Source organism: Ovis canadensis, chromosome 4 (assembly GCF_042477335.2).
Source record: "Ovis canadensis isolate MfBH-ARS-UI-01 breed Bighorn chromosome 4, ARS-UI_OviCan_v2, whole genome shotgun sequence".
NCBI classification, from domain to species: Eukaryota; Metazoa; Chordata; class Mammalia; order Artiodactyla; family Bovidae; genus Ovis; species Ovis canadensis.
In genome coordinates this window covers 113,534,311-113,560,713 of record NC_091248.1, presented here as the reverse complement: position 1 = coordinate 113,560,713, position 26,403 = coordinate 113,534,311, and the positions used below count along the sequence as shown (strand labels likewise).

At 39.2% G+C, this 26,403-nt stretch overlaps 1 protein-coding gene across 18 annotated transcripts in view; it reads right to left on the bottom strand.

Annotated features, from left to right (window-relative positions):
• CALD1 (caldesmon 1) overlaps positions 1 to 26,403 on the bottom strand; it is a 235,953-nt gene that overhangs the window by 128,808 nt on the left and 80,742 nt on the right. For all 18 annotated transcript variants that reach the window (XM_069588433.1, XM_069588416.1, XM_069588418.1 and 15 more), the window contains one exon: positions 1,222 to 1,314. The gene's annotated coding sequence lies outside the window, so the exon portion shown is untranslated. The remainder of the gene's footprint in view (positions 1 to 1,221; positions 1,315 to 26,403) is intronic.

Here is a 26,403-nt window from a genome sequence, read left to right as displayed (position 1 = left end):
CTTATTCATTTAATAAGTACTATTGAATGCTCACTATTTACAAAGCCTCCTCTAGTGCTATGAAAGATGTAAAAGGCACACTTTCCAGCTTCAAAAATTATGTAATGAAATAGGGAAGTGAGAGATGTATACAAAGGACTGCAACATACCGTAGGAAAACCAAATATTCTAAGAGTGATATAAACGCTAAGGTAGTTCAGGAGAGGAGACTCAGACAGCTGTCCACATGCAACAAACTAAAAATCAGCATATGGGGGAAAAAGGATGGATATTAGAGACTGAGTTGTGTTCCCACAAATTCATATGTTGAAATCTTAGCTCCAAATAACTTGGAATATAAACAGATTTGGAGATCTGGTCATTAAAGAGGTAATTAAGTTAAGATGAAATCTTTAGAGCATGCATTAGTCCGATATGACTGTGGCCCTTCTAAGAAGAGGAAATGTTGGACACAGAGAGGGCACTCCAAACATGTGCTGGCAGTGGGATGCTAGTGAAGACACAGTAAAAGAGGGCCATCTGCAAGTCAAGGAGAGAGGCCTTTGAAGAAAACAAACCTGTCGCTTCCTTCACCTTGAGCTTCCAGCCTTCATAACTGTGAGAAGATAAATCTCTGCTATGTAAGCCACCTGGTTGCGGTAATTTGCTCTGGCAGCCACAGAAAACCTCTTCTCCCTACTAGTGCCAGCCTTGGAAAGAGTGTGAATGAGTGAGGCTTCCTTTAGCTTCTCCATCCTCTACCTTCTGAAAGTCCCTCTTGCTGCTCCCCAGGTAGACTGTCTACTGGTAGAAGTTCTTCCGGGTGAGGAGGATTTGCTGAGAGTAAAGAGTACTTCCTTCTGAAATCATTATTTGTTCAAAGGTGAGCTCCTTTACCCTGAAGACTGCCTCATCATCTCTCTATTCCCTCGAGTCAGCAACATTCTTGGGAAGTGAGAACTTCATTATTGATTGGGGACTGTTTTGCTTAATATACTATAGATGCAGGAAAAAAAATGTAAAATAAAGCAAAAAAAAAAAAAATCAGATTCCAAAGCAGGAAAACAATTCTTTCAAACTTGATAGATTACTTGGTAAATAAACTATGAAGGGCATAGCAGAACCCTTGGTTTCTCACAATGCATCTTTAGCTGTGAGAATTTAGACCATCAGGCAGAAAGGCTATGTAATTGCTAAGATCACAGCCCTCCCCACCAACAAAACCACATAAACTCTACTCACAGGTAAGCAGTCAAACGTCTGCTCGTGAACCTCTGGTTGATTACCAATCCCTATGAATTTGGCTGGATGATCTTCAAGCTTTTCAATGATTACCTGGGATAAATGGATGGAAACAGTGGAGTGAATTTTAGTTAATGTAGAACTATTCCAAATATTTAAGATACAATTTCTTTCTCAGGTACTGATGTTGGTTAGGACCATGAAAGGGAAATAAAGCACAGATATAAATAGATATTGCATTTGCAATTGATAGTCGTATTTGCATTTTAAAGAAAATTAATACAATTATTACAGAGTCAGTCCCTAAATTCTTCTAAATAGTGCAGGTGAGAGATGGTTTGTACAAAGCAGGGAGCACTACCAATGCCAACAATCAAAGACCAAAGGGATTAGAATATAGTCAGGGACACTGCCTTTTCTAAGTTCACCTTCAAAACCTTCTAAACCTCAGACTCTCAAAGTCTTTTTAGACCCTTTGCTTTGCCCAAAGTCTTCTGCTATTGATGGTTAGGAACTTGGTTAATGGGTAAAAGAGGAGGCTCCAGAAGATTACAAATAATGATAGAAGGCACTAGTAGATAATCTAGAGGTAACTCTCTTGTACTTGAAACACAGCAACAAATATTAAATATTAGACCAAAGAAATAATGAGCTGCAACAGCAAATCACATTGCATCCCTAACCTGCCCCAACATGATGCAGCAAGGATGCAATGTGCATAAGTGTGGGAAGTGTAGCTCTGGGTTTTAACATTTGCCTTTTTTGGTAGAATAATAGGGCCCACATGGACCTTAAGGACACACGTTGCTTTCTCCCACCCCATTCTCTGTTTTTTTGCATTGGGAGAAATTAGAAGTTCTTGGAGTTTAGGGACTGGCTTGGAATCACACTGCTGGGAATCAATCTTAGATTCCTAGATTTTCATTTCAGATTTCAAAGGTAAAATGCAAAGCAAACAAAAACCTGCCTAGCATGGTATCAGTGGTCTGTATCCATCTCAGGAAGGCTGGTTTGCAAACTAAGGATGGGGAACCCTGAGGGGCTTGTAAATTGTTTGGCAGGGCCAGGTGTTATTTCTTATTCCATTTCTTTATTCCTGAGAGTCACTCAGGCTACCTTCAGCTCCCCTCCCTCAACCTCTACATCTCCTCCTATTTGTCCAAAATGCACACTTCAACTGTTGTATTGTCGTACACCTACAGTACCTTGCTCAGTATTCTGGAGATGTGGGCATTGATCTTAAGGAGCCGAATATCTAGCTGGAGTGATAGAAGATATAATTATCCTTCTAGGTTACAATGCCAGAAAGTGGTAACAGCTCCAAATCCCATTTAAATTCCTTTACTTCTGCTGTGGGCCTCATATTGGAGGACTTTCTTATAAAATTGCAGAAAAGGGGGACAAGAAAATCTGTGAGACATCTGCTAGCTGGAGAAGTTGCTCAAGCCTGGCTTACAATCTAGTTCCCTACAGTTCCTAGACTTCTGCCAGCACGCAGCAGGGCATCCAGAAATTTTGTTGAGTGAGTGAACAAAACCAAGAGTTAGAGAGGGGTGATGAACTCCTCAAAACTGTAGGCCAGATTTTGTGTATTACCTTTCATTCACTTCTGAAATAGTCTCTGCTCCCTTTTTCCCTCCCCCTCAAATTAAGAACCACTGCCTAAATGCTTAGGATAGCACTGGTACGTGTGCGTTAAGTGTGTTAAGTTGCTTCAGTCATGTCCAATGCCTTGCAATCCCATGGACTGTAGCCCTCCAGGCTCTTCTGTCCATGGGATATTCCAGGCAAGAATACTGAAGCAGGTTGCCATGCCCTCTCCAGGGGACCTTCCCTACCCAGGGATCGAACCTGCGGCTCTTATGTCTCTGGCATTGGCAGTGGGGTTCTTTACTGTTAGTGCCAGCCCTGGCATAGCACGAGAGGATAGAGTTTAGATGAGAACAAATCCCATGAGTAAATTTAAAAACAAATAAGGATTGAGTACCTAGTCCCCATGCTGCCACATCCAGACCTACTGCGTCTATTCCCTGGCCTTTCTTTCATCATCTCTAGAATGCAAGGAAGGCATGATCCCTGACCCTCCTAACTTCAGGGCAGCTTCAAGGGCCTAAGAGTTAGCTGATGGTCTTGACCTTGGCTGTACACCACAATCACTCAAGGAGCTCTGAAAAAATGACCCAACCCAGGGACCCTCCTTTGATCAACCTAATGAGGATATGGGGGTTAGGCCCCAGGCATACGTGTTTCTCAACTGTCCTCAGTGAGTCTAAAGTGCTGGCAGGTTGCAAGTCACTGAGATAAAGACGCAGACTTCTCTTCCAAATCACTGAGCCCTGTGCACGTGTACAGTGCAGGTGGGAGAGATTCCCCTCCAGGTCCTGCTCCTCTCTATGTGCCAGGAACATATCTGAGATTTGCCAGTGAACAAACAGCCAATGAACCTGGCTTCATGGCACTTATGGTAGACTGTCCCCCTAGAATCGAGGTTCTCAGACTGACTGCATATCAAAATCTTCTGGGAGAGCTTTTTCAAGAAAATATGACATGGGAAATTCCAGAGAGGTGTCCAGAAATCTGTGCATTACAAGAAGTTCCTTACATTCAGATGCTGATGCGGATTATAGTAGCCACTCCACATGTTGCTCTTGCTGTTGTTTAATTGCTAAATCATGTCTGACTCTTGGCTACCCTGTGGACTGTAGCCCTCCAGGGTTTCCCAGGCAAGAATACTGGAATGGGTTGCTATTTCCTTCGCCAGGGATCTTCCCCACCCAGGGATTGAACCCAGGTGTCCTGCGGTGGCAGGTGGATTCTTTACCACTGAGCTAGCAGGGAAGTCCACCCCTTCCACACAGGCCTCTCATTCTTGACCCTCAGGCTTCATCGAAGGAACAGGAGACTAGAGGAAATCAGGGAGTTACTTGCCTAATGGATGAATCAAGAGATTTAAACTTGGAGGGAAAAAAGTCCTCAGTACCTTCCCCCAAACCCTCTGGCAGGGTCAGTACTTGTTTGCCTAGTTTCCCTTTCCCAGGTCCCAATTCCCTCAGTATTTTTATTTTTAAAATTGGGAATGAATAAAGAAAAATATAAAGAAATCGGGGATCTGGGGAAATGTTTCTTTTTTGGTTTGTAGAGTCTACGTATATGTTAATGAACCATCTTGTTAGTGAGACAAAGATAGAAAGGCTTTTGAGAAACCGTAAGGTGAATAGTGCAGTGACTAAACACAGAGTTTGTCTTCACATATTTATTTTCAGATTGAGGACGGAAGGGCCAGAAAGTTGATGAAGCTCTCACTTCCTGTTTCAAGACCATTTTCTACTGTCCACTACCTTGCAACTTCAGATGCTTGCCTGGGTGAACCATTATTCACTGGATCCCTTTAAGCTTTTCATTCGGTGCCCAACATGTAGAGATGGACTGACTTGGCTCAGCTGCTGAAATTCTCTGCAGGCAAAGCTAAGTCTAGACCGGACATGGTAAGGAAAGGAATGACCTGAGATGAAGGTAGAGGGGCCAGAGGAGCGAGCTGGACGGCGTGAGGCACATGAGCCCCGCTGCCTCGGACCAGTTGCCTTCCCAGCCAGTGGCAAAAGGCCAGGTGCTATTTATTGCTCCTTTGATTGAACTGTCTGCTAAGGCATGTGGGGAAACTGGGGTTTTATATGAAAGCATTCACTATGGGAGAATCAAGGTGTAATAAAAAGAAAGGAGGAATTTCTCTCCCTTCAATCAGCTTTCTAGTCTTCTAAGGGGAGTGATTTTCTTAAAAGCCTCAGGAAACCTCTAGGTAAAGCCACTCAGTAGCATGAGGAGCAGGACCTAGCACCTTCCTAGGTTACACGAATGGAAAAATATTGACAGTACATACTTGTAAAAAGTGGTTATGCTTCTCCTTTAAAATTCCTATCACAAGTGTTCACAGAAAGATGCCATTTTCCAAAAGGATACCAAGGGGTCAGATAAAGGAGAGTATCTCAAATGATAACTTATTATAACAAGGGTTTATCAAAAAGATTCAATTAGAGATCCTTTATAAAAAAGAATAACTTCATGGAGTCAACAGGAAGAACTGGGTTTTCATTAATTTATATACTGTCTTGTGGAGTTGAGTTAGGATCCTTTGATTTCAACATTAATATTCATATTAAAAAATCCCCCATAACACTTTTGTAATATGCTCTGCTCTCCTTGTGGAGATTCTGATAACTACTGTGTGTTAAGGGTTTTTAGTGCCAGGCCCTGTGCTAAGCTCCTTGCATATATCTCATTTATCATTATAACGACCTAATGAGATACATGTTCTTAACATAGGAGAAGCCCTGAGAAGTTTGTTGTGTTTAACACATTGGCCTATATTCACCCAGCTAGTAAGTAATGAAGCCAGTATTCAAATCTGGGGGCAGACTCAGCCTGACAGGTATAGGAGACAGATACACACCCACATTCATTTACAGATTGAGTGAGTTCTCAAAGCCAGGACAGGTCACACAGTGAGAAGCAAGGACTCTGCTCTCATGGAAGTTATATTCTGGTGGAGTAGATAGCACGCATATTTCCAGTAGTGAGCAAATAAAAGAGCCTAATGTGATAGAGAGCCACTGAATGCTGGATGGTGAGAGATGGTCTCTCTGAGGAGGAAATACCTAGGCTGAAAATATATTTCTAGTTTAAGGAGTCACTCATGTGAAGAGTGTTTCTGGAAGAGCCTTTGAGAATCCTGGTGGGAGGTAGAGGGTTTTATGAGGTGACTGTGTGTTCTGTGATCATGAAACTCTTCCAAGTTGTTCAGTCCCTACAGGATTCAGGCTTATCTGTCCATTAGCAGAATATACAATGCTGAAAGATGTGCCAGAAACCATGAGGATGGCAGAGGTGCTGGTCATCTGTCTCCAGCCATCGGGTGCATGCCAGGGATGCAATTGGTTACCTGAGCATCCAATGCCCAGGACAATAGACACCCCCCTGCTCTCCTGTTAACTCGGTAAACTTGAAGAGAGCTGTCTTCTGTGCATTTCCATGAGCTCCTTTCAGGCTTGTGCATTGGAGAATAAGGCAGAATATTTCTTAATAAAAAAAAGAATGAAACACTACAGGATATAATCCTTGGAATGGGAAAGGAATGGTAAGAAGCTATTTCAGACTTAGTTGGCAGGAAGTCACATAATTTGTGGGAATGGAAATTAAAATAAAATATTTAAAAATAGATCTATGGGTTTTACTCAAAATGCGCCAGTAACAATAAGACATTAATAATTGTCTCTTGTGAATTTTCTCTGTTTTACATTTATAGTTGAATATGGGACCGAGGAGTATTTTGGAAGAGAAGAAATATGTGATCTCAGGGAATTTGGGTCACTTAAGTAAATACTAATGAGTGAGTTGACCTTGACCAAGTTATTTAAGTACTCTTGGCCCCTCAATTCTTTCATCTGTAACATGAAGCATTTGGAATAGATTTTTAAAGATCTCTCCAATTCAGAGGGTTTTCCTATAATTCTATGGTTTTTTAAGGAAAAAATATATAATGTGTATGTCTCAGTATCTATGAATGACCTCGTTATGGCTGGGAATAAAACAAGTTCTATCAAGTTCAGCATCGAAGGGGGTTCCCAGAGAAAAGAATTGCTTTTCAGGGACCACCTACACCACCCCTTCTCTATTATTTCTAAAAGATAAATGTATCTTACATGTATCTTACATGTATCTACTATGTGCAAGGTACTTGATATTTGTTATCTAATTAACCTTCAAAAGAAAACCGAAAATAGTTGTTTTAGTATCTTATTTCAAAGTAGGGACACAGATTTAGATTCATTGTCACATAGTTAACATGTATCAGAGTTGAAATTGCATCCCAGACTTGTTCAACTTCAAAGGCTTTCTAGGACTGAACACTTGGAGTGGAAAGGACAAGAGTCAATAAGAGAATAAGAAACAATGTTTCTGAAAAGCACAGCAGAGTTTTCTGCAGTATTATGGCACTGAGTAGGAAAAACTCAAAAGTACAAGAAGGAAGAACTACTTTGGAGTTGATATATCTATTTCTTAATTGCGGTGGAAGTTACACAACTGTCTGTATTTGTCAAAACTTATAGAACTGTACACTAAAAGGAGTAAATTTTTACCATATATTAATTATACTTTGATTAAAAAAATGCAAGCAAGAAAAAAAAAGAGGAAAAGGTCTTGGGATATAGTCTCAGATCTTTGAAGAGTTCATCTGTGGAGAAGGGGCAAACTCGAAGTCAATGGAATCGTAGGAAATGGCAGGTGAATTTCAAATTCAGCTAAAGGGAATTTCCCCAATTCTATCAAACCACAAGAAGATAAAGTAACTCAGTCTGGAGGAAAGTAACATCACCTAGTACCTCAACTGGATACCCATGTGGAAGAAAGGAAAAGAAAATCTTGACTTTTATTTAATATCATATACCATACACCCCCTCCTCCAATTCCAGATTCATTATGGATCTAAATGTGAAAACTTATACATTAAAGCTCTCAGAAAAGAGAAGATACCTCAATGATGTTGGGATAGGCAAAGATTTTGTAAATAGGGTATATAAATTATTAACCATGAAAGAATAAAATTGATAAACTGTACTGCATCAAAATTAAGAACCATAAAGAGAGTGAAAGGCAAACCACAGATTCAGAAAATGTATGTTAGCCAAACTTACATCTGACAAAGGATTTTTATTTAAATATTCAAAGAATTCCCACAAATCAATAAAAAATATGACTCTATAAAAAGTAAGTAAAGACTCTAATAGGTACTTCACAAAAAGAGGATATTAAAATGGCAATAAACATATGAAAAGTGCTTAATTTCATTAATCATTAGAAAATTCTAATTCAAATTACACACTATTAGAATAGCTACAATTGCAAAGACTGACAATTCAAAGTTTTGATGAGCAATTGTAACTCTCATGCACTGCTGTGGGAATGTCAATTAGAATAATCACTGAGGTGGAATATTTGGCAGTATCTGCTAAAGCTGAATATTGGTCTAACTGGTGACCCAGAAAGCTTACTCCTATGCATATAGATGACAAAGATCCATGCATATATTCATCAGCACACATGAACTAGAATGCTCATGCCAGCACTACTCAAAACTTCCTCAAAGTGGAAATCGCCTCAGTGTCTATCAATGGTAATATGGATAAACTGTGGTTGGCAAACAACAAAATACAACGTTGCAAATTAGAATAATATAATTATCACCCACATAATGAATTTCAGAAACATAATTTTAAATAACAGAGATTGGACACCCCCCTCCCCCAAATTCTATAGGATTACATTACTATGCTGCTAAGCTGCTAAGTCACTTCAGTCATGTCTGACTCTGTGCGACCCCAAGGATGGCAGCCCACCAGGCTCCCCCGTCCCTGGGATTCTCCAGGCAAGAACACTGGAGTGGGTTGCCATTTCCTTCTCCAATGCATGAAAGGGAAAAGTGAAAGTGAAGTCGCTCAGTCGTGTCCGACTCTCAGTGGCCCCATGGACTGCAGCCTACCAGGCTCCTCTGTCCATGGGATTTTCCAGGCAAGAGTACTGGAGTGGGGTGCCCTTGCCTTCTCCAAAAAACAAACAAAACTGTCACTAGGTGTCAGAAGTCAAAATGATGGTTATCCTGGGGCAGTGGGGGAGGGGAGGAGGCATGACTGTGGAAGGGGGCACGAGGAGGGTTCTGGGGTGCTAAGTAATGTTCTGTTACTTGATCTGGGTGCTGACTACATCACTTTGCTCATTCTGTGAAAATTAACCATGCTGTTTAGTTACGATTTGTGTGTTTTTCTGTATGCTACACATCAATAAAAAGATTATTTTAATAACATGTGAATAGAAAAAGAGGAAGCCTCAATCTGGAAAGATGACAACTAAAGGGAATTTATGAGCTCAACATATATAAAATTATGAAAATTTAATATTCCCAGTCATATGTTACTATATATTAGAGTAGGAAAATAAAATAATAGAAAGACAAACAATGAGAGAAAACAAAAACGTAATATAAATGAATGTACTCTGTAGGGGGAAAATCGCAGTCGGGAAGGCTGGGATCAATTTGGCCAGTTATTTCTAAATTAAAAGTCAACACTGGATTATTTACCAATGACTTAGTGAACTTTCCACATATATATTTTGGCTTACTATATCTTAGAAGGGAAATATTGAATGTTTTTGCAAGTGGCCCATACCAAAGCAATTCAAATACAGGGACTACTTATCATCTTAAGATGCTGTAAAACCTTGCAGTGCATTCAGGCCCTTGCTCACTAACCACAGTGCCTCCTCTTCATTTTGCACCGCTGCTCTTCCCAAATCTCCAGTGCCTTGCTGCTGCTGCTAAGTCGCTTCAATCGTGTCCAACTCTGTGCGACCCCATAGATGGCAGCCCACCAGGCTCCCCCATCCCTGGGATTCTCCAGGCAAGAACACTGGAGTGGGTTGCCATTTCCTTCTCCAATGCATGAAAGTGAAGAGTGAAAGTGAAGTCACTCAGTCGTGTCCGACTCTCAGCGACCCCATGGACTGCAGCCTACCAGGCTCCTCTGTCCATGGGATTTTCCAGGCAAGAGTACTGGAGTGGGGTGCCACTGCCTTCTCTGTCTCCAGTGCCCTATGTGTACCTTAAGTTCTTGCACAAAGTTTCCTCTTCAGTTATTTTCAACTGTTTGTTTCCATTTAAGTTTTTGCCTGTGTATCTTGAGTAACACTTGCCTATAGTATGCTTGTATTTCAGTGTAAATTTTTATGCCTGTGGGAGAATCTCTTGATTTTTGTAGGATGCATTTTTCATATTCTTATGAGATTATGCATATGGATATACAGAGATATTTGTATAAACTAGTAGATAAGAGGGACAACATGTATCAACAAAATACTATGTTAGGAATTTAGCTACCAACCAGACTAAATAAAGCAAGAGAGTAAGGAAACTGCTCTTATAATTCAAGAAAAAGTCAATTATCCAATGAAAGTAAAAATTGTCTTGGCATCCTGCAACAAACGTTTCACTGGATTGCTAACAAAGCTTTCAGTATTCAGTCAGGTTGGAAATGTCTTTCCCTTAAAAGCAGCATGGAATTGTGAAAGAAGACAGGCTGTGAGGTTGTAAGAGAGATATATGAGCTTAGGCATCAGTTACTTATTTTTGCTAGTGGTGAAGAAATTTGCCTGCCAATGCAGGAGACATAAGAGATGTGGGTTCAATCCCTGGGTTGGGAAGATCCACTGGAAAAGGGCATGGCAGCCACCCACTCCAGTATCCTTGCCTGGAGAATTCCATGGATGGAGGAGCTCGGTGGGCTATAGTCTATAGGGTCGCAAAGAGTTGGACATGACTTAAGCAACTTAGCATACATGCACAGCAGAGTCTATTTTAAAATGAGGATAATAATAACTGCTTTGAAGGGCTTTTACTCATCTGTGCCTATGTAGTATTTTGCTAGTGCTGCTATGGAGGCATTGCCACAGTGGGCTGTCATCTTATGAACATGGGCTTCTTTAATTTTTTTTTACAATTAAAAAAATTGGAGTACAATTGCCTTACAGTGTTGTGTTAGTTTCCTCTGTGCAACAATGTAAATCAGCTATATGCGTACATATATCCCCTTTCTCTTGAGCCTCCCTCCCACCTAGCTCTCATCCCACCCCTCTACTACTACTACTACTAAGTCACTTCAGTCGTGTCTGACTCTGTGCGACCCCATAGACAGCAGCCCACCAGATTCCCCCGTCCCTGGGATTCTCCAGGCAAGAACACTGGAGTGGGTTGCCATTTCCTTCTCCAATGCATGAAAGTGAAAAGTGAAAGGGAAGTTGCTCAGTCGTGTCCGACTAGTAGCGACCCCATGGACCGCAGCCTGCCAGGCTCCTCTGTCCATGGGATTTTCCAGGCAAGAGTACTGGAGTGGGGTGCCATCGCCTTCTCTGTCCCACCCCTCTAGGTCATCACAAAGCATCAAGCTCAGCTCCCTTTGCTATACAACTGCTTCCCACTTGCTGTTAATTTGTTTTTATTTTTTTTATTTTTTTTATTTTTAGTTTTTTATTTTTTAAATTTTAAAATCTTTAATTCTTACATGCATTCCCAAACATGAACCCCCCTCCCACCTCCCTCCCCAGAACATCTTTCTGGGTCATCCCCATGCACCAGCCCCAAGCATGCTGCATCCTGCGTCAGACATAGACTGGCGATTCAATTCACATGATAGTATACATGTTAGAATGTCATTCTCCCAAATCATCCCACCCTCTCCCTCTCCCTCTGAGTCCAAAAGTCCGTTATACACATCTGTGTCTCTTTCCCTGTCTTGCATACAGGGTCGTCATTGCCATCTTCCTAAATTCCATATATATGTGTTAGTATACTGTATTGGTGTTTTTCTTTCTGGCTTACTTCACTCTGTATAATCGGCTCCAGTTTCATCCATCTCATCAGAACTGATTGAAATGAATTCTTTTTAACGGCTGAGTAATACTCCATTGTGTATATGTACCACAGCTTTCTTATCCATTCATCTGCTGATGGACATCTAGGTTGTTTCCATGTCCTGGCTATTATAAACAGTGCTGCAATGAACATTGGGGTACATGTGTCTCTTTCAATTCTGGTTTCCTCGGTGTGTATGCCCAGAAGTGGGATTGCTGGGTCATAAGGTAGTTCTATTTGCAATTTTTTAAGGAATCTCCACACTGTTCTCCATAGTGGCTGTACTAGTTTGCATTCCCACCAACAGTGTAGGAGGGTTCCCTTTTCTCCACACCCTCTCCAGCATTTATTGCTTGCAGATTTTTGGATCGCAGCCATTCTGACTGGTGTGAAGTGGTACCTCATTGTGGTTTTGATTTGCATTTCTCTAATAATGAGTGATGTTGAGCATCTTTTCATGTGTTTGTTAGCCATCCGTATGTCTTCTTTGGAGAAATGTCTATTTAGTTCTTTGGCCCATTTTTTGATTGGGTCGTTTATTTTTCTGGAGTTGAGCTGCATAAGTTGCTTGTATATTTTTGAGATTAGTTGTTTGTCAGTTGCTTCATTTGCTATTATTTTCTCCCATTCAGATGGCTGTCTTTTCACCTTGCTTATATTTTCCTTTGTTGTGCAGAAGCTTTTAATTTTAATTAGATCCCATTTGTTTATTTTTGCTTTTATTTCCAGCACTCTGGGAGGTGGATCATAGAGGATCCTGCTGTGATTTATGTCTGAGAGTGTTTTGCCTATGTTCTCCTCTAGGAGTTTTATAGTTTCTGATCTTACATTTAGATCTTTAATCCATTTTGAGTTTATTTTTGTGTGCGGTGTTAGAAAGTGAAATCAAAATATGCATAGAAACTAATGAAAATGAAAACACAACAACCCAAAACCTGTGGGACACTATAAAAGCAGTGCTAAGAGGAAAGTTCATAGCAATACAGGCATACCTCAAGAAACAAGAAAAAAGTCAAATAAATAACCTAACTCTACAACTAAATCAACTAGAAAAGGAAGAGTTGGAGAACCCCAGAGTTAGTAGAAGGAAAGAAATCTTAAAAATTAGGGCAGAAATAAATGCAAAAGAAACAAAAGAGACCATAGCAAAAATCAACAAAGCCAAAAGCTGGTTCTTTGAAAGGATAAATAAAATTGACAAACCATTAGCCAGACTCATCAAGAAGCAAAGAGAGAAAAATCAAATCAATAAAATTAGAAATGAAAATGGAGAGATCACAACAGACAACACAGAAATACAAAGGATCATAAGAGACTACTATCAGCAGTTGTATGCCAATAAAATGGACAACGTGGAAGAAATGGACAAATTCTTAGAAAAGCACAATTTTCCAAAACTGAACCAGGAAGAAATAGAAAATCTTAACAGACCCATCACAAGCACGGAAATTGATACTGTAATCAGAAATCTTCCAGCAAACAAAAGCCCAGGTCCAGATGGCTTCACAGCTGAATTCTACCAAAAATTTCGAGAAGAGCTAACACCTATCCTCCTCAAACTCTTCCAGAAAATTGCAGAGGAAGGTAAACTTCCAAACTCATTCTATGAGGCCACCATCACCCTAATACCAAAACCTGACAAAGATGTCACAAAAAAAGAAAACTACAGGCCAACATCACTGATGAACATAGATGCAAAAATCCTCAACAAAATTCTAGCAATCAGAATCCAACAACACATTAAAAAGATCATACATCATGACCAAGTGGGCTTTATCCCAGGGATGCAAGGATTCTTCAATATCTGCAAATCAATCAATGTAATTCACCACATTAACAAATTGAAAAATAAAAACCATATGATTATCTCAATAGATGCAGAGAAGGCCTTTGACAAAATTCAACATCCATTTATGATAAAAACTCTCCAGAAAGCAGGAATAGAAGGAACATATCTCAACATAATAAAAGCTATTTATGACAAACCCACAGCAAACATTATCCTCAATGGTGAAAAATTGAAAGCATTTCCCCTAAAGTCAGGAACAAGACAAGGGTGTCCACTTTCACCGCTACTATTCAACATAGTTCTGGAAGTTTTGGCCACAGCAATCAGAGCAGAAAAAGAAATAAAAGGAATCCAAATTGGAAAAGAAGAAGTAAAACTCTCACTGTTTGCAGATGACATGATCCTCTACATGGAAAACCCTAAAGACTCCACCAGAAAATTACTAGAGCTAATCAATGAATATAGTAAAGTTGCAGGATATAAAATCAACACACAGAAATCCCTTGCATTCCTATACACGAATAATGAGAAAGTAGAAAAAGAAATTAAGGAAACAATTCCATTCACCATTGCAACGAAAAGAATAAAATACTTAGGAATATATCTACCTAAAGAAACTAAAGACCTATATATAGAAAACTATAAAACACTGATGAAAGAAATCAAAGAGGACACTAATAGATGGAGAAATATACCATGTTCATGGATTGGAAGAATCAATATAGTGAAAATGAGTATACTACCCAAAGCAATTTACAAATTCAATGCAATCCCTATCAAGCTACCAGCCACATTTTTCACAGAACTAGAACAAATAATTTCAAGCTTTGTATGGAAATACAAAAAACCTCGAATAGCCAAAGCAATCTTGAGAAAGAAGAATGGAACTGGAGGAATCAACTTGCCTGACTTCAGGCTCTACTACAAAGCCACAGTCATCAAGACAGTATGGTACTGGCACAAAGACAGACATATAGATCAATGGAACAAAATAGAAAGCCCAGAGATAAATCCACACACATATGGACACCTTATCTTTGACAAAGGAGGCAAGAATATACAATGGAGTAAAGACAATCTCTTTAACAAGTGGTGCTGGGAAAACTGGTCAACCACTTGTAAAAGAATGAAACTAGATCACTTGTTAATTTGTTTTACAGATGATAGTGTATATATGAGCATGAGCATCTTGATGGCAAGGAATGGTCTTACTCATAATTCTATCCCAAGCATTTAGTAAATTCCATGACATATAATACTCTGTAAAAGTTCACTGGTGAGTGAATGAGATAACATATGAAGTGTCCATTACTGAATCTAGAATGCTATAGGCTCCCAGTGAATATCACCCCTTTCTTTTCCTCCTCCTTTTGTTATTCTCTATCTGGAAAGAAGAATGAATCAACCCTTAGCTTGTTTTTATTAGATGGCCAGGACTAGCCAAGGTAGCCAAGGAAGTTTTTCTGAATTCCCCTTCAAATTTCATGGGAAGCCAAGCCAAAGACACAGCTTATATTTTTGTTCACAGAGGAGCCAATTTTGTACAAGTATGAAGATGAAAAAAATTCTTATTTGAACAGAACAAGGTCACATAATGGTACAAAAGAAGGGCTTTGCTATCGTAAAATGGTTCCTATTTGCTGCAGCCTTTCCTCTTTTTTTCTTGGACACTTTTTGAATAGGAATAATCCATGATGTTATTTGCATTGGCCAAGATTTTTCAATTGTTAATAGAAGAATAAGGGTGAATTTTTAGAGGCAAGATAATTTCTGATCAGAGAAGCCTTAAGAATGTGTCCATGGCAGGGTGAGGGCTAGATGTTTATTTTTAAGCTTTATGAAAAGTTCTCTACTTGTCTGAAGCAAGCAGGAAAGCGAAAGTAATTTATGGTATTATGAAATTTCTGAGCTTCTCATGGGAAAGTAGCTGACGTCAGTGTTTGATAAGCTTCCTGCGGCTGCAAACATATGAGACATTAATTCCTAAGAAAAATGCAGTCTTTCTCTTTATAGAATCATGGCGTGCCTGCACCTGGCATTTTGTTTAACTGCCTCCCATCAGGAAAAACCTAATGTAGATATTTTTAGAAGTCCAAAGATTGTGGAGAGGCAATGGCAATTGTTTTTGTCACCATCATCATCATAAACATCAGCATCACCACCACCATTATTATCATTATCAATAAGCACTGGTGTTTGTTTATATTATTTGTAAGGCACTCAATACTGGGGCTCTCATGTGTAATATTAAGTGGTACACTTAATTTTTACATATATGAAAATCTCCAAAGCATACAGTCTTCACGGCACTCATCTGCCTATGTGGTTACGTATGGCTTCTGTATTTTTCAATTGAGTATATTTTATTTATCAGATATTACTTTATTTTTAAATAACAGTTTTATTAAGGTATAGTTCACACACCACACAATTCACGTCAGAGAACTTATCTGTTTAAGTGTGTAAATCAATAGTTTTAGTACATTCAGATTTGTGCAACTATCACCACAATCTTAGCCATCTCCCCACTCACCATAATATCCCCTATATCTTCCAGCCCTAAGCAACTACTAAGCTATATTTTGTTTCTATAAAGTTCTCTGTTGTGAACATTTCATATGAATAGAACCATATAATATATGGTCTTTCGTGACTGAGTTATTTCACTTGGCACAATGTTTTCAAGGTTCATCCATATAGTAGCATGTATCAGCATTTCATTCTTTTTTATGGCCAAATAATATTCCATTGTATGGATACATCACAATTTATTTATCCATTTTGTTTGTTGATGGATGTTTTGTTATTTGCTTCTTTTGCCTGTTGTGAATAATGTTGGTATAAACATTTGTATACAAGTTTTTGCACAGACATGTTTTTATTTCTCTCGGGCATATACCTGGGAGTGGAACTGCAGGGTCATATGATAATTCTATGTTTAATTGTTTGAGGGACTACAGGACATTTTCCCAAAGTGGCTGCACCATTTGATATTCCTACCAGCAGGGCTCTGTTTTTCCAACATCCTTGCTATGCAAGGTGAATAACTTGTAAATATTTCCTGTGCAGTAAACTTCAGGCGTATAGAATAGTTTGATAATTGTAAGTTTAGTTACAATTCATTAAATCAAACCCATTAGTTTCAATAGACTCAGTTTATTAACAATCTCAGTACTCAGGAATTTTGGATATTCACAAAGAAGCAGTGTCCTAATTCAGTTCCTTCTGGTTGAGACTACAGGTAATCAAAGCAATTGGATAATTTATTCAATTCAGTCAGCTCAGTGGAAAATTTGAGCACACTTTATTGATTTTGTGAATCAATATTCTTGTTTCTATTACATAATATGTACTTTGTTTAAAGTATTCTTAAAACTTTTACTAGTGTTAGCTTTTACTACTGATTAAAATTCAAGGACTGCATATTATATATTTTTTGTATGGCTGGTTGCTCAAGATGAGCAAAGCCACAAAGCAAAATAACACTGAAAGTGGAATGAACCTGTTCCTCTTCTCTACGTTGTAATCAACTAGCACTGCCCACCTTTCTCCTCCACTCCAGGGCTTTATGCCAAGACCTGATTCAGAGCCTTAAGCACAAAAGTCTGACTTGGAATGTGAACAGTGGTAGGACTGAGGGCTTAGAGCCTAGAATCACTTTGTCCTACCCATGTAACAAAGACAAAAGCATCAATGTGTATAGTCTTGAAAAAAAACATTTGCTGGTTGATGTCATTCCTCAGCATTTAAAAATGTCAGTCTCTGCATAATGTATTTGCACATTTAACTCAAAGAGTAGACAGCGAAGGCTGCAACCCCATGGATTAGACAGAGGGGCCTTTGCACTAGAAGACTGGTATAACATCACGCTCACTCTGTCCCTGTTCATCATCACCCCCCAGTTATCAGTCTGTGATTGTCTTGGAAACTATGGAAATCAGCAAACACAGCAAAATAACAATGCACAGGGGACCAGTTTGTGCACAGGGCCCTGGGAAGGGCCAGTGGAATTTCTCTGATCACTTGCCTTTTGACTTTTTCCCATAGACCTTGTTTTTGCACTGAAATGTCTGGAATGCTTGGTAGGGATGGAGTGGTTGGTCACAAGGCAATTATGCTTCTATCATCAATGGGATCAGTCATTTGTGGACTGATTTCCAAGTGACCAGTGGTATCATCAATGGACTAAGAATACAAATGAAAGCAATTTTATAGTAAACAGAGCTTTCATATTCCTTTTCCCAAATGATTTTCATGTCAACCCTGGATATCAGTAAGATAAATATTATTGGAAACATTTTATAAACAGGACCTAGAGAGTCCTGGAGAAGTTAAATGGTTTGTCCAAGGCCTCTCAGCTAGTGGTGAGTAGATATGGGTCTCCAGATCTTTTCTCATGGTAGAACACTATTCTGACTCTAGTTGGTTACTTAACAACCAAGTTCACTCAGCAGAAGCTGGTTGTTTTTTATTTTAAGACAAATCAATCACTATATTTGTTTTTAGAGGACAGATAAATCCATTTATTTGACTCCCAACTGGTATCATGGGATAAAAATGTTCAAAACAACAATCCCGAGAACTGATTCTTTGTTACCCTTACAATTTGCACTGTCTTTGCAGTAATGACATGGTGTGGGGAGTGCTACAATCGATAAATCCTTCAAGTAATCATCTTAACCTCAAAGCACCTGAACATCAAAATAGATCTGTCAAGGTATGGAGGCCCATCAGAGGTTTTCCACATGAATTCTCAATCACAGCATCATTACCCGTGAAGTGTCATCAGAAATCTGAGGTTACATGTGATTTACTCTTTATTAAACCATTAGGAAAGAGTCAAGGTTATCTCTGTAAACCTGACCCTCACTCAGTTGCATTCTCGGAATCTTTCTTGGGTGGAAGAAAAGGCCTCCTTATGTGTGTTCCTGAGAGTGAGACTTCGCTGTGAATATCATTCCTCACACATGACACAGGGAGAAAAATATTTCGAGATCTGCTCATCTTCTATTCCTATATCATGACACAAAACATCAGACCAGTTTGAGATTCTATTTCTAGTTATGAAATGGAAACTGCTAAGGATGAGGCAGAGACAGACTGACAAGATCTCTGCCCTCACTGAGCTAATTCCCTAGTGAGAAAGGTAAAAAATATTAAACTATTTTTCACTTTTTGGTAATTTTTTTGGCTTGAGTTCTTGAAAAAAAATTTGTGATTAGGAACCCTTACATATGATCTACTTTCTTAATGTCATCTTCACTTCTATATCCCCAGCGCTTTGTGGAGTTCTGAGCAGACATTAGTTTCTCAGTAAATATGTGTGATGTCTCTAGATGTTCTGACTTTTCTATTTCTAAATCTTGACTTATTATCCAGGGTTATTTTTTTCTGGGACCAGATTCAAACTGGATACAAATAGGGCAATCAGAATCTCACTGAAGCCTGTTACTAATGATTTTATTGGCAATTATATTAGATGGTTGATGGTTGTGTGGACAATACCTCAGCTTCAATCTTTTATAGCCACAAACTTAAACCCAGGCTGATCTCTTAAAAACAACAACAACAACAACAACAACTGTGTGTGATTAAACAAATGGAGCATGGAGTGAAGATACAGATGGATCAATAAAATCCATTTTCACATTACTACAATATTTCAAATTTAACATTCTATAGTAAATTTATCTCTATAAGAACAGCTTTTTCTAAACAGCAGTGTCTTTACTCATATGCCAACAAAGATACCAACAGAAGCCTCATCAGGGACAGCATTTATAGCTGAGTTCATTGAATTAAATGGAAGAGACAAATTAGTTCAATAAAATCTTTTGGGCAACTGCCACCACCAAATAATTTCATACTGGGCAGCTCTCTGTCTTTTGAAATGGCCATTCTGGCATTACGAAGGCACATAAAGACTGAATAGAGCTGACATGTATGTAAAATGTACCTTGCAGCTTTATAAGAAAATGTACTTTTCAGAGACAACAGTTCTTACATGTTTGGAACAAAAAATAAGATTGTGAGAAATCACTGCTAAAGAATGAAAAACAAATGACTAAATAATTTAGAACAACTAAGCTTGAATACAAATGCCATCCTAGAACTTTGGATAGAACTACAAATACATTATATGAAATATACTAGAAATGTGAGAGGAAAACATTAAATTTAGCCAGGATTTAAATGGCATTGAGGCTGCGAAGATAAGCTACTCGGGTAGTGTTTTTTCCTCTCTCTCTCTCTCTCTGAGCCCTTTCATTTCCTGATGTATCTCAAAAGGAAAAGCTCAGAGACAGACATAAAAGCTGTCCTTATTATGTTTTTAGGCTATTTGAATCCAAAGGGGGGAAATCTAGGAGAGCAGGCACTTGATCATAAGTTTCTTGAGTGAGGAATAACATTTTATCACTTTACATCCCCAAGGCAACTTGTGCAGTACTCATCAATTATTTATTGACAGACTGAAAGACTGATGCTTTTCAAGACTACTTTTATTTCTATTTTACTCTGTTGAAAAACAGTTCAGATCATTAAATCTGTAAAGTCAGATGTATCTCTGAATGCTCTGTAGATATACATTTTATTATGGAGAATATGGGCTTTCCAGGTGTCTCAGTGGTAAAGAATCTGCCTGCCAATGCAGGAGATGTGGGTTTGATCCCTGGGTCAGCAAGATTCCCTGGAGAAGGAAATGGCAACCCACTCCAGTGTTCTGGCCTGGAAAATCCCATGGACAGAGGAGCCTAGCCTTGTTGGAGAATTTTGAGCATTACTTCGCTAGTGTGTGAGATAAGTGCAATTGTACAGTAGTTTGAACATTCTTTGGCATTGCCTTTCTTTGGGAATGTAATAAAAACTGACCTTTTCCAATCCTGTGTCCACTGCTGAGCTTTCTAAATTTGTTGGCATATTGAGTGCAACACTTTTACAGCATCATATGTTAGGATTTGAAATAGCTCAACTGGAATTTCATCACATCCACTAGCTTCCTCCTTGGAAGAAAAGCTATGACCAACCTAGACAGCTTATTAAAAAGCAGAGACATTACTTTGCCAACAAAGGTCCATTTAGTCAAAGCTATGGGTTTTCCAGGAGTCATGTATGGATGTAAGAGTTGGACTATAAAGAAAGCTGAGTGCTGAAGAACTAATGCTTTTGAACTGTGGTGTTGGAGAAGACTTTCAAGAGTCCCTTGGACTGCAAGGAGATCCAACCAGTTCATCCTAAAGGAAATCAGTCCAGAATATTCATTGGAAGGACTGATGCTGAAGCTGAAACTCCAATACTTTGGCCACTTGATGAGAAGAACTGACTCATTTGAAAAGACCCTGATGCTGGGAAAGATTGAAGGCAGGAGGAGAAGGGGACAACAGAGGATGAGAACCAACACAATGGACATGAATTTGAGTAAACTCTGGGATTTGGTAATGTACAGGGAGGCCTGGCATGCTCTCCAGGGGGTTGCAAAGAATCAGACATGACTGAGTGAATTGAACTGAATTGAGGAGCCTGGTGGGTTACAGTCCATGGGGTCACAAAACAGTCAGACATGACTTTGTGACTAAAAGAAAACAACAAAAGGGAGAATATACAAACATAAATTTCACTCTAGAAAATTTAGAAAATATAGAAATATATGTAGAGAACAATTTTAAAGTCTCTTAATCCCTCCTACTCAGAGATTTAAAGTTTAAATATATTTCCTTCTGGTTCTCTTTACTAACACATATGATAGTATTTAAAAAATAAATTTAATATGTTATATACTCATATTTTTCACCTACATATATTTTCCTACACCATTATTTTAACTTGATTAACAATGTCATGGTTTACATAATCATTCCCCTATGACTGGACATATATTTCAAGTTTGGGCTGTTATAAGTAATATTGTAATGGACATTCTTATATATAAACCATAATCCCCAAATCTCAATCACTTTGTTTCTAATTGTTAAGTAACGTAGAGGGTGTAGTGATGCTCAAGGGATCAAACTGATCATATTTTCTTTATGTGAATTCTTGTTTTCAAATAACCAGCTGGAAAAGTTGGAACAATAATTGCAATACCACCAAAATACTTACAGATGAGTTACAACAAATAATATATTCATAGCAAGACAAAATTGAAAAGACCTCTAGTATTATCCATTCACCACCAAGACTGTAGAAAAACTCCCCCAGCCGCCCCCCCCCCCCCCCCCCCCCGCAAAGTTGTTTTTAAGAACCTAATTTTGGGAGACTCCTTTGGTGGCCCAGTGGGTTAAGGCTTCATGTTCCCAATGCAGGGGGCCTGGGTTCAATCCATGGTCAGGGAACTAGATCCCACACGCTGCAACTAACAGTTCGCACGCTGCAGCTAAAGACCCTGTATGCCACAGTAAAGACCTGGGGTGCCACAGCTGAGACTTGGCACAGCCAAAAACAAAACAAAATACCTAATTTTCAAGACTGACCGATTTAAGTCTTGAGATAATTCAAAAGTGTATTATAAGCAAAATATACACAAAAGTGTATTGTAAGCAAACACATTATAGGTAGGTACACACAGTGGGAGAAAGGAGAGGGAATAAGTCCTAGCAGTGAGGTAACCCATAGCATCATAGGAGAGCCACTGGTGATTTGAGAAGGTCTGGTGACTCTTTGAGACCCCACGGATGGTAGCCTGCCAGGCTCCTCTGTCCATGGAATTCCAGGCCAGAATACTGGAGTGAGTAGCCGTTCCCTTCTCCAGGGAATCTTCCTAACCCAGGGACTGAACCCAGGTCTCCCCACATTGCAGGCGGATCCTTCACTGTCTGACCTACCAGGGAAGCCCAGGGAAGTCAAATAGTGTCAATAGTGGGCTTAATGCCTATGGTGCAAATACTCTGAGGGAGGAGTTTATACTTTATACTTTTGTTTCCTCTCTACAACTCAAAACATTCAAGCACTGCTCCTTTTTCTTTCAGCAAAAATAATATGTTAATAATTGAACATAGTCCATATTCCCTGAATTCTTCCCATCTTCAAATATGGCACTAGCATTTACCTGACTGCTTGAGCCCTGACTTGGGAGTCTTTCCAGCCACTTTGTCCTCACCGTATATTCCCCACTACTCCCCACGCAATAAATAAGTCCAGTGATTCTCCCTCCAGAATATTTAGTGAAGCAGTCCATTTATCTTCATAATTACTGTTACTGCTCTAATCCAAGCCACCTTATCTCTTCGGATCATTCCAGGAGACTCCTTTACACATCTTTCTGTTCAAATTTTCTGGCCTTCTGCAAATAAAGACCTTTTAAAAAACACTAATCTGATTGGATCACTGCCCTCCTTAAAATACCTCTATAGCTTCACAGTGCACTTAGATTATAGATTCAATTATTTACACAACCTGCAACTACTGTTTATGATCTGTCCCTGCCTAACTCTCCAGTTTCCTCTTGTATCACTAATTTTGTGATTTGGTCAGACTTTCTTTCAGTTTCTTGCATGGATCAAAATCTTGCCAGCCCTAGGTCATGCTGTTCTCTAAGACTGAAAAGATTCCCCTACCTTTCCTTAGTTATACCAGCACATTTCTCACTTGAATAGCCCTTGCTGCTGCTAAGTCGCTTCAGTCGTGTCCGACTCTGTGCGACCCCATAGACGGCAGCCCACCAGGCTCCCCTGTCCTTGGGATTCTCCAGGCAAGAACATGGGAGTAGGTTGCCATTTCCTTCTCCAATGCATGAAGGTGAAAAGTGAAAGTGAAGTCTCTCAGTAGTGCCTGACTCTTTGCGACCCCATGGACTGCAGCCCACCAGGCTCCTCCGTCCATGGGATTTTCCAGGCAAGAGTACTGGAGTGGGGTGCCATTGCCTTCTCAGCTTTCCTTAAATCCACAAAGTCAAAGTTTTTGCAACACTCACAAAACACTGATTTTTTTTTTGTTATAGCACAAGCATAAGACACATGATTAAAGCTTTAAGTATTCTATCCATTTATATTGCCAAAGTATATAAATTAAAGGTATTAGATATGAAGATTTTTAAGATTTTTCCACTTCATATTATTCTTTTATGGCTCTTGTTATATATCTTCATGTACAATCACAAATTGTAATGACATTTATGTTTCAGTGTCTATGTATTTATATAATGTTTGTCTTTCCTACCAGGTTGAAGGCTCCATAAAGCTTTCAACTTTTTCCTACCAGGCTGAAAGCTCCAAAAAGCTTTCTGCTTTTTTTTTTCTTAAATCATTGATCCCCAAGCACTTTGCAATTACCTAAAACATAGTGATCCCTCAACAAATATGTATAAAATGAATAAGTGACCAAAAAACAGTCAATATTTCAAAAGAATATCCAGTGACAAGGTAGGCAATTAATTAATTATAGATTAATTAATTTATAGGTTTATTACATATTTGCAGATAGAGTATTTACTAAGTTTGTCATTGACCAAGTGCTCAATAAACTGAATAAATTAATGAATATATGGATGAATTTTTATTAGGTATCAAAATAGAATATGATTAAATTCTGATGAAAGGGAGAGAACCATACCAAAGCAACCAGGTCAATAACCTGCTGCTACCCTTTTCTCTAAAAGTAGTTTGGAAGAGAAAGTATGCTTTCCATCGTTAATGGTTGAATCATGCATTATGTCATTTGATTCTCATAAGAACATTGTGAGATAGAGACTATATCATCTCCATTTGGTGAACAATGAAATTAAGTCCAATGTCTATGATTACTCAGACTGTAGTGGGTCCAGAACTCAGATGCTGAATTTCTAAGACTAGAGACTGAGTGAAAACAAGAGCAAGAGAAAATATGAGACAGTTAATGTGATTTTGTTCTAATCTCTTCCTCTGCATCTGTGACAAGGTTAGTTGGACTTTTAATAAACTGATACAGCCCTTCAATAAGAAACAAATAAATACCCAAATATTCCCAAGTCATCCAGGTTAAAAATCTGATTTTGGTCTTAGATGCTATTCCTAATACTTTGGGGATTGGCAAGATTTTATTTTTCTTTCCAGCCATATATCAAAATATACTCTGAGCTACATTTGCCTCTTTTTTTTTTAAACCAATGAGAAAAGGCTCTCAAGAAAACTGCCTTGGTACAGAAAAACTACTCATACACCAGCCACAATACTGGCTTTTTTCCATATAACCTAATATGGCTAAGAAAATGTATGACTGGAACAGAGTAAGGACTGCCAAATTTAACAACTTTTTAGTAAGAAAACTGCCACAGAGTCTTCTGTTTAGACATAGAGTAATTGCCATTCAGATGCGAGTACTTATCCATTCACATCAACAAAACTGTAAAGACTTCTACGCAGTAACAAAAACCAGATACCTGCCCGCCTTGCCCACTCACAGGCGAGATGGATAAATAAAAGTTGCCCAAGAAGGCTCTCAGTGATACTACATTGAATACGTTGCCCTTCTTGGGTTATAAAGGCTGAGTGACTGAGTATACCCAATTAAGATTCTGTAGGAGGGCCTCTGAGTTTGTGTAAAATCAAATAGCTTCACACAGAAGAAAGGATGAAAGAGAATTTACCATTCCCCGTCATGGATTTATCATTATCTTCTGCAAACAACATCTCTGACCAACATTTCTGCTTCTTACTCCTGGTACTCAGGTATAGCTATCAACACTATCTTAACTTCACCCTTTCTCTCATCACAAATACAATGCATATGCCTGTGTGTGCTCCATCGTGTCCGACTCTTAGGGACCGCATGGACTGAAGCCTGCTAGGCTCCTTGGTCCATGGGAGTCTCCAAGCAAGAATACTGGAATGGGTTGCTATTTCCTTCTGCAAGGGATCTTCCCAACCCAGGGACTGAACCCATGTCTCTTATGTCTTCTGGACTGGCAGGTGGATTCTTTACCAGCTTACCAGCTAAACCATCGGGGAAGTGCACAAATATAATGAATAGTCATCAGATCTGAGAATTCTCCTTGGGCTGTTTCAGCCATGAGGGCTTCCTTATTTCCATCCCACTACTGTTTTCTCTGTTCATAAACTTTTGTGCCTGGCCTTCTCCAGTTGTCATCTGACCAGGCACTGCAGTTTCTTCAGCTGTTTTGAGGCATGAGAAATGTTTTCAAGTCAGACAGATCTGGATCTGCACTTCAGAGCTGCCACTTATTTGCTGGATGACTTTTGTGGACTGTTTTAATTTCTCTGTAAAGATGGAAAACATCTCTTTTGCACGGTTGTTGTGGGAACTAAATGAGCTATCACATGGCAGTATGACACCCAACATGAAGGAAACGCTCAGTAAGTGTCAGCAAGCTCCCGTGTTCTGCATCTGTTCTCTTCCTAATCTCAGGGCCTTCTGCACACTCCTGCTGGAGGCTTTTGCCTAACTACCTGTGCAGAAATTCAAAGGGAAAAATATACCATTGACCTCGGAAATTTGCCTTGGTCATTGAGGAATGGAGTGCTGCCTAAAAATTCAGTCTGGCCCAAGTTAAAGAAAAACTAACATCAACATTTTTGTTGTGACTTAGAGCTACTAAGAAAGAGCATAAGCCCAGGGCAGATGACTGTTTTGTTTTATGTAAATTGAACACTTTGATCATTTTTGTTTCTGTAACAGGTGAACAAATCCCCACCCCCAAGTTGCTTGGGAGAGAATTAGGCAAAGAGCTAAAAAGCTGATTTTTTTCCCCGCAGCCATTCCAGTCTCAGGTAACTTTTCATTTGCCCTCTTCCTCCTTAGGCCCCATGGCCACCATGTCTAACATTTTGTTTTAAACTGTGATCCAGTCTGGGCTGTACCATGATGTTCTTCTAACACTTCAAACCTTTTATCATAGTCTATTAAACAGCACAGTTTTGTGGGAATCAGGAAAAAAGGAGTTTTTCCATGCCTAGGGTGAAGCCGAGAGAGATAGGAAGGGGTGGAAAATTCTAAGAAGATGACAGGA